Raw genomic sequence first — 15,479 nt, forward strand, 5'->3', positions numbered from 1 at the left:
AAATAAACTAAATTAACTATATCATCAGGAAATGTATCAAGTTAATAACATGCTGTTAAGATGTTTATTGTTTCTTTGACAAGCTTTCAGAAATAGTAAGTTTAAATAAGCAAGTGAGGCAATAGAAATAGTAGGTAATGGATGCTGTTTTATTTCGGTGGACTTATATTAAGATTTATCAAAACAATTTGTATTGCATATATTATTATTATTATTATTATTATTATTATTATTATTATTATCTGTAGTAGTATTAGGCTATTTATATTATATTTATAGCATATATTTGTATTTATCATACATTTACATTTAAGCTAAATGTCATAGTTCACTAGCATGTTCATCTGTGTTTCTGAAAGTTTAATCCATCGGTTTCATTTTGAAATTAAATAGGTTAACTACAAAAGACCGTATATAAAAACTACAGTAAACACATGTGTTACTGATCATATTTATGACGGTAATAGAAGCTGGAATACCTACTATTTTTAAATAGCATGGAATTTCCAGAGCAGAAATATGAACATTGTGTAAAGCCCAGTTCAAAATTAAACCGCTCTCCCCGTAACTTGATTTAAATTGCAATTCTTATTTTTATTTTTTGATTATTTCCATAATTTTGCTTTGTTATTTTTTTAGGTCATACAGACCATTTCATGATTGTAAACTGATCTCAGACTATATAATGTAATAAGAACGAAGCAACTTTATGAAAAGAATCTTAGAATACAAAATGACATTATATAAATTATTAATCCACTACACAAAATAAGCAAGATGGTAAATTACAGCATAAATCATTTAATATTTTTAAATGTTTTTTATCACCTTCAGTTTAGAAACTTTATCACAGTATTGTAAAGTACTTTGAGTTGTTGATAATACTAGATAAATACAGCTGTATATATTTCAGATATACAACCAATACTTTTGAATCTTGAATGTTTGCTATAACACGAGACAGTGCTTCTTATAAAAGTAAAATCAGAAGCTGATATTTGCTCCTGGTTTGGATAAAGTTATTTTTTTCCCCTTTATTACGAGACTTGACAAAATAAAAAAGAGGCACGATCCAGAGTGGGAGCTGTTGGGCCTTGGTGCAGGTATGCTCTCTACTGAGTGACAATCAAGTTAATAGAAATACTTACAATAAAATAAGAGCACATGACAACAGGAGTTTATTTAGAGCTACAAACCTTTATTAAACATGTTAATTTTGTGGCAGTTTTCACATCAATGAGACATAACATTGTATTTACTGGACACTGTGTGATCTAAATTGATTTCTAGAATCATTACAGCGCTAACAAACACTAACCCACTCATATAATGAACCATAAAAGATATCTTCCAGCAGATGGAGCTGGATTAAAGAAAAACTCTGAGCCGGTAACAGATTTATCTTTGCATAGTTGAAGATGATCTTAACTGACTTAACAGACAAAAGTTAATAACGCTCATAATCATCACATGCATTACTGGTGATGTTGGGGATCAACAGGGCAGCACCTCTCCAGTAAAGTTCCGAAACGACCCATGATCCTTTTCACTCAGGCCACCAACCACAGACAACATGGAGGAAGCGCTCTCCTCTGGACTCAATGGAGCCTGGAAAGACACAAATACACAAACAATGATGTGTATATACACGTTCATCACCAAGGACACTTATTGTAGAAAAGCTCTTGAATATTTGGAATGTTAAAGACAATTCTCACATCGAATTATGTTGTAACAGCTTGAATATGTTGGTGATTTTAATTCTCACTAATCTAAATAAGAAAAATGTTTTGTAGTATTTTATAAGTATTCACACAGAGCTGGTTTTTAGCTTTCTGTAAACAGACCTCCCCAGGCAGCCCCTGACGCGCCATAGGAGATTGTTGTTTGCAGGATCTTGTTTAAATCAATCTTTCACTCTTTTTATAGCAGAAAGCCGAGGCTTTATCACGTCATATGTTTGTAATAATATCTTTAACTCTTTGTATGACACAGTGTAGGGATTCTTATTTATCCGGGTTAATTGACTCAAATAACCTTATAGCTGAGGTTTTACAGATTCTAAAGATGTGCAGCATTTGAAGATTCTCCAAAAAATGTAAGTAAGAATAATACCAATTCAGGCAGTGAGACACTATTTCTATCACAGAGGATGATATGATTTAAACAAAGTTTGTGTTCAGAAGGACTGTGACTGGCTGACTGGCTCTTACCTGAGACCCCCCCCCCCCCCCCCCCCCCCCCCCCCCCCCCCCATGTCGGTGCAGACCCAGCCTGGGTGTATGGCTATACAGAGAATCCCATCAGGCTCCAGGTCTGCAGCCATACAGCGACTCACCATGTTTAGGGCACTCTGAGGAGGCACATCAAACTAACATGAAGCATAATGCTGCACTCATCCCACTATAGAGCAGTTTAACACATCATCACAGCAGCTGATCAGCAGGACTGCTTTCACATTTTTTCCTAAAATCCATTTTTGCACAATGATCATCTTTGAAAGAGTTTAAAACTTTCTTTTACCAATAACCAGTCGTTTGTAACAGTCCCAGATGCCCTTCTCTAGCCACATCAAATCAGAGTTTACCTACATGCAAAACCCTGTATTTACCTAACTTAACCCATCAAACAGGTATTTTAAAAGTTTTGACACAACACCTTGGACGTCCGGCAGGGGAACAATTTGATATTTACACTCTCCCCCCAGTTGAGCTCCACAGAGCCCAGCAGAGACGACATATTGATAACTGCTGCCCTCTGGATGCTCATGCTCCCAGAGGGATAATCCTCCTCTGGACGCAGCTGCTTATAGCAGAGGGAGGAAGGCCTGGGATCAGAGGGAGGTGTAAAATATATATATATATTTTACATATTAAAGATGATAGTTGAGACTGTAACACAACACATGTAGAAATATAAAGTTATTAGGAGACAGCGACTGGATCGTCCACTGCCAGAGACGAACATACATAACACTGTGTGGAAGTGTCGCCCTCTGGAGGCAGAATGTTATACTTTCAGAGAGAAGGGCTGAACTCTCCATAAAGACTTTTCCAAAAAAGTATGTATTGAATGTATTTCAGGCCACGTTACAGTTTTACAATGAAGCCTTAAGATTTAACTTGTATTGATTATTATTGATCAGATGCAGATGTGGCATCTTTTCAATGATTCCAACTGATTTGTCAAAACAGTTTGATCAACCAGTGTGAATGCTTTAAAAACATGAAGTATAACATGTATTGGTAGGTTTCTGTTCCATGTCATTCTTTGCTTATTGACCTCCACTTGTGCTCAGTTGTTTTAGTCAGAGCTCAGTGCTGCACTGCGGCCTTGTATTTACAGACACTGTCCTCCCATTGGAACAAACAGGGTGTCTCTCTGTTGTTTGCCCCTGTACCCTAAGGCCGACAGAAACTAGACTTTAAATTAATATTTATGAAATGCAGTCTGTCCTGAGCCAAGGGGTTTGTTTTATGTCCATCAAGGTCAACTTGTTATTCCAGTTGGCCTCCCCTTTCCACACTCCTTATCAGTGTGGACTAATTTAATGAAACATTTCGTCACACTCATGTAACATAGCACTAGGTACTGACCCGCCATAAATTAAAGTGACTCTGAGTAACCTCATTGTTTACAGGTATCAGTCAGGAGAAGGGTACAAAATAGTTTCCAAAAAATTATATCCCATGGAACACAGCGAAGACAGTCATTAACAAGTGGAGAAATATATGGCACAACAGTGACATTACCAAGAACTGGACGTCCCACAAAAATGTCGGAAAATGTGTTGTGGTCTGATTAGACCAAGGTTTAACTTTTTGGCCATAATTCCAAAAGCTTTGTTTGGTACATCTCTAAAAGAACACAAAAGCCATGGTGAAACATGATGGTGTTTTTCTTCAGCTAGAAATGTGGGCTTTAGTCAAGGTGGAGGGAATTATGAACAGTTCCAAATACCAGTCAGGTTTGGCAAAAAACCTTCAGGCCTCTGCTGAAGAGAAGAGGAATTTCACCTTTCAGCACAACAACAACCCAAAGCCTAGCTCCAAATCACTAAGTGAATGGCTTCACCAAAAGGAGATTAAAGTTTCGGAATGGCCCAGTCAGAGGCCAGACCTGAATCCAATTGAAAATCCGTGGGCTGACCTAAAGAGGGCGTTGCACAGGAGATGCTCTCAGAATCTGACAGATTAGGAGCGCTTTTGCAAGGAAGAGTGGGCAAAGATGGCCAAGTCCAGATGTGCCATGCTGATAGACTCCAACCCAAAAAGACTGAATGCTGTCATAAACTCTAAAGGTGCTTTAACAAAGTATTAGTTTAAGCAACCACATTATTATAGTTTGTATCCCCCACATTTAAGTGCAAAAAAATCTGACATGCTTTAGGTTTAGATTTAGATTTTTTATACCACAACTATCTGGCATTTTAACAGGGTTGTGTAGAAATCCACTGTAAATCTAATATTTCCCTCAGTTGCTCACTCAATCATTTAGAGACCAAAATCCCAAAGATACTTGAGAAGTGTATATGTACAAAGCCCTCACATTGCACTTGCAAAACATACCTTTTAAATACCTACCAAAATACCTTTATTTTTGTGAGAGTTCTATGAAACAGTATTGATGTTAAGGGGGGGGTAATTAGGATAAAGGAGCAAAATTCAAGCCTCATTTGTGAACCTGACATCTGTTCCTCTCAGGTGACAGTCGGCTGTACTGAGCATGCTCCATACACAGCCAGGTAACCTTAGCTACACACACTCACATACACAGGAGCTGCTACACCACGGTAGTAACCAGTCAGTGATGAAGCAGTGAGTTTAAATCCCCTGACAACAGACATCCCACAGAGCTACAGTTCATTCATATGGGAGTGGAGTGTACCATGTCCTCAGCAGGGGTGGACCTTTGGCTTCTGAAGAACAGGTAAGCAGTTTATAACGGTTTTTAAATGGTATTAGACTCAGCCATTATTTGCTTATATCAGGAGGAAGTGTATGGTTGTTTAGAAAAGTTCTCCATGGAGGCCGAGCAACGTTTTCCTTTGCAATTGAATGCACTGCTCCTGATGCATATGACAATATACCTAAACTTGATTTTGAGAGTTATTGTCAAACCGCTGAATGTTTTTAAATTTGAATCTAATTGTATCATCACAAATTTGGAGGTGATCCAGTCATCAGCGAATCTGAATAACAGGATGATGTAAAATATAGACCAAAGATTAAAAAAACTAGTTGCTAAGTTTCTGTCATTTAAAGGCAGGTATCATGAACAGTGTGTTAATGAGAGCTTTTCATCGGAAAGCGCTGATTATGATTTTTTATTGATGAGAACATAGCGATTCAACCATATACTCCTAGGTTGATTATTGAACACGAGGCACTTGGTTTTCACTTGTAAAATGTCCCAGAAAGAAACACAAACACACAGTACAACAAAAAGATGCACGTCGACCATTGTCAGACTCAAATCAGCTATAAAAAGAGATGCAGAACAACTGTAAAGCAAATTGACTACATAAAGACATAATGACCACAAAGAAACCCAAAATGAGTATAAGTGACGCAGCCAGTCTTGTTGCTTCTATATAGCAGGGGTGGGGAGGTCTTCTATATTTCAGTACCCAGCAACCACCTCATAGGCTGTCCATGCATGCAGTCCATGTGTGGGCTGAACATGTGCCTAACCAAAGCAATGAGCTTTGATTCAGTGGTATTTAAAAATGTGATAAATATATATAATTGTTATTACTTAATATGAAGATTAAATACAATGTAATAACACAGGTTTAATTGACGGTCCAGTGTGGTTTCGGTTACTGGAGCTATCCGTGCTAGGTTCACACAAAATACTTCCCTCTGAGGTGAAACTGCAAGTGTCAGGGTATAACTTCTTCTGTTGGTCATGTTCACTGTCTATTCAGACACTTTATTCTGTAAACAATATGAAAACATACAGTATTTCTTCATCAGAGAGGATGGTGCACTACAGAGAAGTTGTTTAGATGAAGAGCTTTAGCAGAAACATGATAGGCCTCATTCAACCACAGTGTGTGGCTGTCATCCCTCAGTGTCCTCTGGACCACCTGAATCTCCTCCCATGATACCACACACCCATATACACTCACACTTACAGTATTTACTTAACATTTGAATTGTTTTAATAGGCCAGGTAGAGGAGGATGAAGCTCTACTGGGTCACAGGCCTAAGGAAGAGATGCTACCTCATCACCATGTTTCCTCTGCTGTCACACAATATGACCTGTAAGTAAAATACGCTGACATCTAAAGTTATTCCAAGTGGACTGTCACGCTGTAGATTATTTGTTATTTTTATTTATGTCACACACCAGCATCAGAATGTTACTTTTTTTCAATATCTCACTATCATGTAGTTTTATTTTAATGAAATTTGGAATTTGTGAGCTGGTGTTGCTGCTGTCAGTCATCAGAGCCCAGCGTGTGTCCCCCGTCCCATCATGCCCTGCATCTGCCACAGACTGGGTCATATTATATGTAACACGTATACTGTTTGTGCACACTCCATAACTAAAAGATGCTGGGTGTGTGTCTGTGAATGCATGTGCATTTGTATTTATATACTCAAATTAACACACGTGTACTCGGGTGGAAGAAAACATGCCAATGAAAAATTGGGAAGAAGTAATTTCCTCATATATGCTTACTGCACCAGTTTATTTCAACATGCTTTCATTTGCTTCATAATTGAATTAATGATTAAACTATAGATCTAATCCTTGTTGCCTCTTAGACCCTCTGTAACAATCGTATGATGGTGTGTGTGAGCGCTGCTGACCCAGCTGTATCCACAATGCTGGAGCTGATTGAGGCCGACTGCTTCCCCTCCAATCAGGACATCGCAGTGTGATGTCACAACCATACGCTCGAGATCTGGCCATCACTGCAGTCATCTGCTTTTTTGGTGAGAATGATACACAACACAATTTAAGAAAACTGGTTTCACTTCAAGGTTTGGTTGTGTCATGTTGTCAGGTAACATGAGAATCTGCTTGAATACCCGGCCCGCACAAACCTCTTATAATAAATTGCAGGGGACACGGTCATATAGTCTCATCTCTGAATAACATCAGTTATTCAGTTTTATAGTTTACAATAAGCATCAGATGCTGAGCCACTATGCCAATGGTTAAAATGATCCTTATTAGTTTACAAAGCTACTTTAATTATGTAAAAAAATGCCCGTAATTATACATTGTATAGTATATTTCATCCATATACAGAACTATGCATCTACACCAAACCCTCTGTTTGTTCAATCAGACATATTTTATCACAGAATCTGTCTTGTTGTCCATATTTTGTTCTGCCTCCGTCTTACTATTGGCATTAGCATTAGTTATGCCACCATTATGTCACATTACACTAATATTCAAATTTGGGATTGTTTGTGTCCATGTGTTGTTTTGTGGGCAGCCATCTACCTCAATCAAATCCATTTCTATGTGACAAATACAAAAATTGTGAAAATGAATGTAAATACCCATTAGAGAGACCACTAATTAAACCCCCTCCTCTCCTTCTGTGCTTCAGGTGGAGTTGGCTTGACTCTGCTGGTAGTCCTGATTTACTATCAAGTGTCTCGCAAGAAGAAACTGAAAGAAAGTAAAAGACAGAAGGAGGAAGAGGAGGGAAGCACCTCAGTGATCAGCAACCATGTCAACCACATGGATGTTAGTGAGAAGAGGAGGGATGTGTTCATGCAAAACAGTAGCGGTCAAACATTGGATAGGAACGCCATGATGTTAGAAAACCACGGTGGCCAATTCCGGTCCGGAGGGGACGAAGATGGAAGCCATGTTAGGTGCCTGGACTGTACCAAAGGACAGAGGGGTGTGTGGCCAAATCAGATGAGATGGAACAATGGGATAAACAGAGAGATGGAGGCAGAGGAGGAAAGAGAGAAGAGGAGAATGAGGGCGATGATGACAGAGGAGGAGAGGAGAAAGCTTGGGACTCAGCAGGGAATCCTGGGCAGGGACGTTCCTAACAAGCCTCTTTCTCTTGGCAACTCCAACTCTCTCTCTCATCCATGGAGAGAAACGTTCCACGAGAGGCCTGAGACCCTGACAGCTTATAAAACAGACAGAAACATGGACATCCACAGGACTGGGGTGGAAAGTAGGAGTAATGGAAATGAGGCTTTACACTGCGAGAGCTGTCACAGGACCTACAGACCACCAGAGCACACGATGAGACCGGGTAGGATTCACAGCAACATGAGAGACTCTGCTCTATTTGATGGCTTCCCTCCACAACACAGACTGATGGACATGGGAAGGCATGTTAACTACAACCAGTTTGACATGATGAACAATACAGATTTCAGAAGAGAATCAAGACACGTAACGTTTGATCTGGAGCAAGGTGAAGACAGGAGGGAGAAGAGGGGGAGGACCTCCAGAGACAAAGAGAAAGGAAGAAAAAGGAAACAGAAAGTTAAAAACCAATCCCCTGGAAAACTGAAGGTGAAACTAAACTTGAGCCCTCTAAGAAAAAGCAAAGTCCATCCAAAGAGGAAAAATGAGCAAGGCCACTTGGACAAGAGCAGCTCCAAGAAAAGTAACGAGAAAAGACAGGATAGAAAAGAAAAAGAAGGAGAGGAAGGGAAATCAAAGTCGGGCAGGATAACAAAAGGGAGCAGCGAGAAAGTGAAGAAATCCACCAAGAGTACAGGCTTGTCTGAGGAAGAGAAGGAAATCAAAGAGGACGGAGAAGGACAGAGCAAAACTACTTCTAAACAGAAAAAAACAGAAGATACGGCAGCTGACAAGGAGGAGAATACAAACCCTGTCCACCCCCAACCTGCTGATAGCACCAGTACTGCTGACCAGTCAGCCTCTGCTGGTACCATTGGACAGGGTCAAAACTTGCAGGGTGGGAGTATTCAGTATCAAGAAGCTGGATTGCTACTGAGAAATGCTCAGCATTCCTCCCAGCACCCCTTTTCCCTCTCTGCTGCTGACAGGAATCGTACTGCCAACCTTTCACTACTGGGCTCAGCTGACTCACACCTGACTGGCAGCAGCCTCTCTCTTCAAGGAGGGAATATTCTACTCAACACCATGGCCCCAGGATCTAATGCCCCGTTCTCTAATGGACAAGCTAATTCTGTTGCTCCAATCCTTGGGCCAAGCTCAGCTTCCAGTGGCGTAAACAGGTTTAACAGGCAAACTGGGGTCGGCCTCATGTCTCCAGCTACTGCTCTTCTGGCTAACTCTGTTCATGCTAACACTTTGCAAGCAAGTGTCTTACAATCCATTCCTCTTCAGAACTCCCAAGCTGGAGGACTTTCCACAAACATAATAACAAATCCAGTTATACATCCTGTGCCCAAACAGGCTCCTCTTGTAGCTGGACTACAGAACGATCCAGCCCAGGGACCAGGCTCTCAGACTGTGGAAGGACTACATCAACTGCCCCTGGAAACTCAAGCAGCCCAGTCCAAGGAGAGGCTCCCTGTCCAGGCTCAGGCAGCTCCAGGTACAGATGGTTTGACTGGGGTAACCCCTCAGGCACTGGGATCAGTGACCCCTGTGGAGCGTTTGTCAGACAATATTGGTCAGACAGGGACTGAGCATGTACCTGGTGGGTCAACAGACAAAATGTTAGCTGGGGGTGTGGTTCTACCTGGAGGAGCAGCAGTGGGGGTGTCTGGAGACAGCATGGAGGCAGCTAATGTGTCTGTATCAGGTGTCTGTGTGCCTGGTTTATCTACACAGAGTGGATCCTCTACAGGCGCTGATGGAGCTGCTGCACTGCTGCAGCAGGAGTATGTGTCAGAGGAGGGAGGCTCCTCCCCGAGGAGGAAGCTGAGGCTGGTGCTTCCTGAGAAGACATCCAGCCGACCCCCCACTGCACTGGAGAGGAAAATACGCTAGCAGCTCACACCATGTTACAAATGAGTTGTGTACCTATATTCAATTCAGAAAATATTGTACAGCAGTTCACTCTTTGGTACACTTTATTCAGAATCAGAATAAAAACAACTTTAAAGATCCCTACAGGACAATTGCTTTGCACAATACAAAGCCAGGTAATAGACATTAATAAGTAAAAAAGTTAAAACCGCTATACAATAGTAATAGGAATAAATAGCCTATATAATAAGTACAAATAAAAATATGCAGAGCAGAGTCTGGGATCACACAGTAACCAGTTGGATGATGTCACATGCTGCTGCTGTGTAAACAATAACCAACTTGGTGAGTGAAAAGTCTGTGGACATATTATGGGCATAGCTATCGGTTTAATCTGCTGCTATAGGAGCCACAGTATCTGAGTGCTAAATGAGTGCTAAGGTCCCGGGTTAAGTTTGGAGACATGAAGAAGAAGAAGAAGTGTTTCATAAAGTCACTGGTGAGTTCTGGGTACAGTCTCTGGGCTCAGGCTCAGATGTAGGGTCAGGATCAGGGCTGTGTTCTGATTCAGACAGGATGTCTGAACTGTTCAGGAAAGAAACTGCTTTTAGATTTTGTATGTAAAATTTGTCAAAATCACCAATTTTAGCCATTTAAAGTTAAAACTAAAACTCAGTATAGTGTACAGAAAGTGAGGGGGTCTGAGTTTTATTTTTTGTATTTTATCAAACGTTTCAACAAAAGGTCAGAAAAAGCACTTCTTCATTAAGGGAAATATCATAAAGTCATATTGTATACTGTTGTTGACTGACGCCCTTAAAGTGATGTTGTTTACTGCAAGATAATGTCATTTGTAATTTCCAGGTGTTTGATGTGGTTCGACTTTTATATTTTCTATAATAAACTGAGTATAAATCCCTGCTGTTATTTTTTGATGTTAGCTCAGGTCAAGAATAAACCTAATAATAAGATATGAGGTATATGAACCATTTAGTATTATGTTTGGATACAGTTTAACTTATGGTCACTCTTGGATACTTGTGTAATCAGTTATCGTTTGATTAACAAAATGAGTGTGTGAGTGTGTATTGGTGAGTGACAATACTGGCGCTGTGTACTTTCTTTAAAGTCCTGACCAATGGTTCGGCTCTCTCCCTATTACCTTCCATCAAAACACCAATAGACTATTAATCCCAGCCATTCTGTGGATCAAACTCCAAACTTGCTTATAGGGATAGTTCAGGGGAAAGGAAAATGCACTCGTTATCCACTCACCACTATGCCGATGGAGGGGTGGGTGCCCTGAGTGTTTGAGTCCACAAAACACTTTTAGAGTTTCAGGGGTAAACAGTGTTGCAGCCAAATCCAATACAGTTGAAGTAAATGGTGACGGGTTCTTCAAACGTAAAAAACAACAGAAAAAAACAGAAAATGCCTTCATACTGCTCCTGTGGTGTCATCCAAGTGTCCGTAAGCCCCGACATTCAAATTCGACTCTAAACGGAATCATTTACACCAGCTTTTCTCCTCCCAGCCCGGAGCTGCGTTCACTTTCACATGCACACACCGCACAAGTGATAGCAACAGAGGTGAGCTACAGTCTTAGAGAAGTGTCTTAAGATACTGTATATCATGATTTGCTGCTATACAAATAACATTGAATTGAAATTTACTCACTGTGAGTGAGTCAATTTCTGTTGCTCACAACAGTGTGAGCAATGGTGGAGGAATCAAACATTTTACGAAAGTAAAAGTGTAAATAAATCAGACAAAAATGAATTGATGTGATGTGTATGAAAACATCTTGATGTGTCACTGGAAATGACTCCTGCATATGTAAAGTAAAATACAGTCTCAAATACAAAGATTTTATGCTTTAGACTTTAGGCTACTTGTGTTATTAATTTGCCATTTGAAAATCTTGAAGGCCCTCATCTGTGTCACGGTGTTGTTGAATCCAAACTCTGACAGGGTGGAGGACCAGAGATACTGCTGACATGTCCCTGAGCAAGAAACTGAAGAGGCAGAGTTCAAGAGCTGCTTTATGTAGCTGACGCTCACCTCTGACCTCTGACCTCCTCAAACAGAAACAGGCTCATCAAATTGCACCGTGTTTCCAGCTTCATCCCTGGTAACACCCCCACAATATCACCCCAATTGAGTTCATAATGACAAAGAAGAATCACCGTTGACCAGTAATGATCAAGGGAAACAATGTATGTTGTAATTCGGTGCTATACAAATAAAATTGATTTGAATTGAACTAAGCTCTCATGCCCCCTAACAGTTCTGGGGTCATTTAGTCATCATTATAATTTGTTATGGTATTGAATTGTATGTTTACATCAGGTCCAGGGTGTATTCTGTGTTTAAGGTCCAGTGTGTAGGATTTATAGGAATCTTTTGGCAGAAATGGAGTATGATATTCATAATTAGTTTATAATCACCTGAAACCTTTCATTACCTTAGAATGAGCCCTTTGTTTCTACGTCAGGAGCAATATGGCCACTGCAGGTTCTCATCATGTGAGACAAGGGGTATTCAGTTGGTTGTTATATGTATTATATATAACCCATTGAGGTTGGTTCAGTAGCAATGTCGACTACATAGTTGTGTTTATGGTACTGGAGTCACCAACATTCACCACTAATGCTTTTTGTTATTTATGACTTCTGCCTCCAAAACCAAAAAACAACAATCAGTGATTTTATGTATCGGAAAACGTTGAGAGGAATAGCACACGTTTCAATTCATGGAGCCACAACAACAAACCAGCAAAAATAAGTAGGATTATGAAATATCTTCAGTTTCTAAAAGACCAAGATATTAAAATGTGATAACATCCATCCCGGACTCATGAAATATGTAAAATCAGAAGAATCGCCAAGTACAGCAATATATGGAGATATTAAGGGTAAGGAAAAAGGATAAGGTAATGATAGAAATGTACATCTCATATGGCATCATATGAACTGTGTGTCCAGAATGTACTTGAAATGCCAGAGCTCCTAGTTCCAACAGTGTTCACACTGTTCACACTAAATATCATGTCCATTATCTTTCCCTGTATCTTTAAATACAAAAATGAGATTGTATTAAGTAGTTGCAAAGCTTCCTCTACTTTAAATTTTAAAAAAAATAATTGAATTAATTAAAACATTTGTATCTGTGTGTGAATTGGCTCATAACAGCATGATAATAGAATGTTGAACTACTTTCTTTAATCAGCTTCATATTTACAGGATAGATACACGTTTTATTTGTTTATGTTTTCAGTAGCACAGGTCAAATAAAAATATATATATATATGTATGAGGAGAAAAAGGTATTGAGTTTAAGACTGAATATTATTTTTTATTAATAAAACTGGATGTTGCTGTGGTTATAAATGACAGGAGAGCATACCCATTCAAACGCTGTAATGCCTTACTTCTAACAGCTGAGGGCAGCATAGTTACATATTCATTATTTTGTCCATCACTGGAGCTTTGCAAGTATTAGCAAAATAGACTGAGTTCAGATTGACCCTGTCAAATATTTTAAAGAATAACTACCAGAATTTTCATTTCTTCAAACCAATTGGGTCAGTTTAGATGTCATTTAGATGTTTCAATAAACCACTTCAACCAATACAAAACTTCGAGGATTGTGCATCTTGGAGGGTTGAGGATGGAGAATATTCCATTTTTTTCAGTACAAAAAAGAAAAAGCTGTCGATGAGCGTTAGATGAGATCAAGGAGAAAGGCCCAAACAAACAACAAGGCTTATTGGAAATGAATGTAAACTGACACAGGTGTACTGCAGTTTGCAACACCTTCGTCCTTTATCCTGGTACGGCACTGCCGCATACATATTAACATACAGGAGAATGTGAACTAACAAGAAGTCTATGGACAGCAGCCGAGCAGAGCAAATCGGACAGGTTACTGTAAATTTGTCAAAGTAGGTTAAACAGTGAACATCGGCCGGCGTCGACCTGACACCAAACAGCCACACCTTGATAAACCTTCCAGTTCATCTTCAAATATTTGAACAAGCCTTAGCTTAATAAGCAAGACAAAGGCCAACAGAACTAAGCTGATCCTACATGTTTACTCTCAGGATTGGGCTAAGGTTATTCTGTAGGACCATGAAAGTCATTCCATGAAAAGACCAAACCAACAATGTTTTTGACTTCTTGACCACAAGAAAAGACGTGATAGATAACAACTTTGTAATGCGTTTGTTAGTCAAGCAGAAGGAAAGGGAGCATTTGTAAGGGAATACTTAATTTAATCCACATTTTGTACCCTGGTTTCACATTTTTGTCACATTTTGAGTGATAATGGTGATCTGCAGTTATGGAATAAATAGGCTCTGGATACACTGACAAACTTGTTAGCAATAATTCCTAGTTTGAGTCTGTAGGTGGGATTGGTCCTTTGACGGGTTCTGACAGAATCGTAGAAACACAAACTTCAGTGTTTTAGTGAGTCAGTGTTGTAGTTTATTGAGCTTTACAATCAGTTCTCACTGTTAACTTCGTCTCATTGTATCAGACACAGTACCTTTAAGACACACGCACACACACACACACACAAACACACACACACACACACAAACACACACACACACACACCACAGCAGCGCTCGTAATCCGCCCCACCTCCTAAAAAAACATTGAAGCGAGTAATGAGAGTAAAGTGTTCCACCTGATCTTATTGGAGGCTCTGAATACAAACAGCAAAGACTTTTATTCTGTATTAAAGCTGTTAATAGTCAACATTCACTGTCATTTAGATATGGCAATTTTTAAATAAAAATCAATTTCTTTATAGTATTCATTAAACAAAGAAAGGACATTAAATGTATCAAAGAACAAAGACAGGATGATACGAATGCTTTTAGCCTATACAGTATATACTGTGTTAGTGAACCAACATGATGTTAATCAACCCTTTAGCATGTATTGGGGGGCTCCAATAGGATGGATCCAGTATAAATATAGATATTAATGTTCAATGTGGTGTAAACTAACCTTTGAGTGTGTATCTTTAAATAGGTTTTAAATGGCTCAATATCAGGAGAACGTTTGCTGGATAAACAAGAAATGAAATGTCACAAGTTTCCAAGACAAGGCTGTATTTGAGTGTCAACAATGGGAAGGATGAAAATCTAAAGCAACACTTTGCCTCATATAAGAAAAAAGAGAGGCGACAGCAATTCACACTCTTTCCAACCTCTGACTCCAAAACAAAAACACAATATGAATGGTTTTTCTGTAGTAATTATGGTCTGCATGATATGAAATAAACATTTTTAATGTCTGCATTGCTCAACAAGGAAGATTTTAACAGCAGTGATCAGTAAGATTTCCACTTAAGTGTCATTACCTAGAATTCAAATAATGTGAATATGCTCATATTTATATTCTCTTATAGGCCAATATAAAGCTCATAATTGTTAAATCCTTTTTAGATTTGTCTGATTCAAAATGAAATATTTGGTCAGTATAGTCTGTAAACTGTGTGTTAAACTTGTGCAGTAGGTCCACGGCAGTAATGGTCTGTAACATAGCTGCAGGTGTATGCACGT

General features: G+C 39.3%; 1 long non-coding RNA gene across 1 annotated transcript; it reads left to right on the plus strand.

Moving 5' to 3' along the window:
- Nucleotides 1-56: 56 nt before the first annotated feature.
- Nucleotides 57-15,406, plus strand: LOC117777933. The gene is made up of 3 exons (XR_004616700.1): nt 57-69; nt 10,727-10,730; nt 15,269-15,406. It is a non-coding gene; the product is annotated as an uncharacterized LOC117777933 (long non-coding RNA).
- The last annotated feature ends 73 nt before the right edge of the window (nt 15,407-15,479 follow it).

The sequence above is a fragment of the Hippoglossus hippoglossus genome, chromosome 17 (genome assembly GCF_009819705.1).
Source record: "Hippoglossus hippoglossus isolate fHipHip1 chromosome 17, fHipHip1.pri, whole genome shotgun sequence".
NCBI lineage: Eukaryota > Metazoa > Chordata > Actinopteri > Pleuronectiformes > Pleuronectidae > Hippoglossus > Hippoglossus hippoglossus.